This window comes from Mastomys coucha, chromosome X (assembly GCF_008632895.1).
Source record: "Mastomys coucha isolate ucsf_1 chromosome X, UCSF_Mcou_1, whole genome shotgun sequence".
Taxonomy (NCBI): Eukaryota; Metazoa; Chordata; class Mammalia; order Rodentia; family Muridae; genus Mastomys; species Mastomys coucha.
Genome location: NC_045030.1, coordinates 152,805,078 through 152,806,766, shown reverse-complemented (window position 1 = coordinate 152,806,766; position 1,689 = coordinate 152,805,078). Strand labels below are relative to the sequence as shown.

Here is a 1,689-nt window from a genome sequence, read left to right as displayed (position 1 = left end):
CTCCCAAGTGCTGGGATTATAGGCGTGTACCAACACTGACTGGCGCATTTCATTCTTTCTAAAACCAGGCTTCCATTTCACCCTGACTTATCTAGATGAACCCAGTTGAGGCTTGCCTTTTCTTTATTTCCTTTCATTAGACTGGAGGAGTTTCACTACTGTTGCCCGCTGTAGCAAAGGAGGAAATCCAGGTCCAGAAGAGTTAAAAATTAAGGGTCTGTCCCTGTAATACTCTAGAATAAGACATATAGAATAAAGATGATGCCAGGCTCTCCTTCTTTCATGAGTTCTTAGAGACGAATCTAGAAAAATTAGTAGATTTGCAGAAACTCAAAGGATAACAACTGACTTAGCATACCTTCAGGTATCTGTCTACCTTCAACTTTTCCCCACTTCATTCTCCTCACTTGAGCTCCTTAAGAACTCAGAGGAAATCTGAGCATAGTAGCACATACCTTTATCAATCACTCAGGAGAATTAACAGTTCAAGGTCAGCACCAGCTACATAGTGACATCAAGGCCAGCCTGAGCTACATGAGACTCTGTCTCAAAAACACAGCACTACCACCATCAACGAGAATAAAAACATGGGTAAAAGAATACTACCATAAGCTTACATTTGGCTACAGTATGCACCTCTAAGGGAAAACTCAGCGTATAAAATCCATTCACTTTTATGACTTCTGTCCAATGGTGCCATGTCTTGCCCCACCCCTAAATCCCAAAACATAAAATAGTGTACACTTGGCTCAATATGGGGGGTAGAGATAAGTCTTAACCCTTATGATCGCCTCTGTTTTTCTCTGCTGGGAGCAGAGTGGCACCAGTCAGGAGGAGGCTGTGAGGTGATGTTGGGGGTATGCAGATATCCAGTTTGTGGAAGCCCTACTATCAGTCTATACAGGATTTTCTCTGTTAGTGATAGGGCTGTTGGGGCTTGGGTTTTCATGTATTTGATTAAAAACCCATTATACATGAATGGGATATAAATGATCAGTGTGTGTGACAGGCTGCTCACATCTGCTCAGAAAAAACAGAGGGTTCATGACTGATGAGAAAAGGGTAGAGTCTTAATAGGTAAGACCTCTGTTAGAACTTCTATAAAATACTGTCACTTTCCTGACTCAGAGGGCCACCCTACTCTAATTCCTCTACCTCAATTCCAAGCCAATTAGCTCTTCTTTTTTTACATCTCATATTAATATGCCACATGATGTCATCTGCAAACATACCAGTTCAAGGATACCTTAGGTTTTTAGTAACTGACAAGCTTTTCCCCTATCATCATTCTGTGACAGATTATTCTATGCAGCCAAGGCTGCCATTGAACTCTTGGTTCTCCTGTCTTAACCTCCAGAGTGCTTGGATTATAAATATCTAACACAATTCTCAGCTTTAAATGAAAAGTTTACTTAAATGTGAGACTGTGGACACAGGAGACTATGATGGTGGCTTGGCTAAGATCTCCTTTACCTGAAGATGCCACCTATTTCCTCAGAGGTCTGGCTAGTCAGAGATTCATAGCTGCTACCCTTTCTTTTGACAACTAACTGAGAGGAGCCACTATGACCAGTTACTCCTGCATCACCCAACACTGAATGACATGTATGTATGTATATGTGTGTGTATGGAGAGAGAGGGAGAGAGAAAGAGAGAGAGAGAGAGAGAGAGAGAGAGAGAGAGAGAGAG

General features: G+C 41.9%; 1 protein-coding gene across 4 annotated transcripts in view; it reads right to left on the bottom strand.

Moving 5' to 3' along the window:
- The window catches only part of Map7d2 (MAP7 domain containing 2), a 105,294-nt gene that overhangs the window by 4,759 nt on the left and 98,846 nt on the right, over nucleotides 1-1,689 (bottom strand). The window lies entirely within an intron of this gene.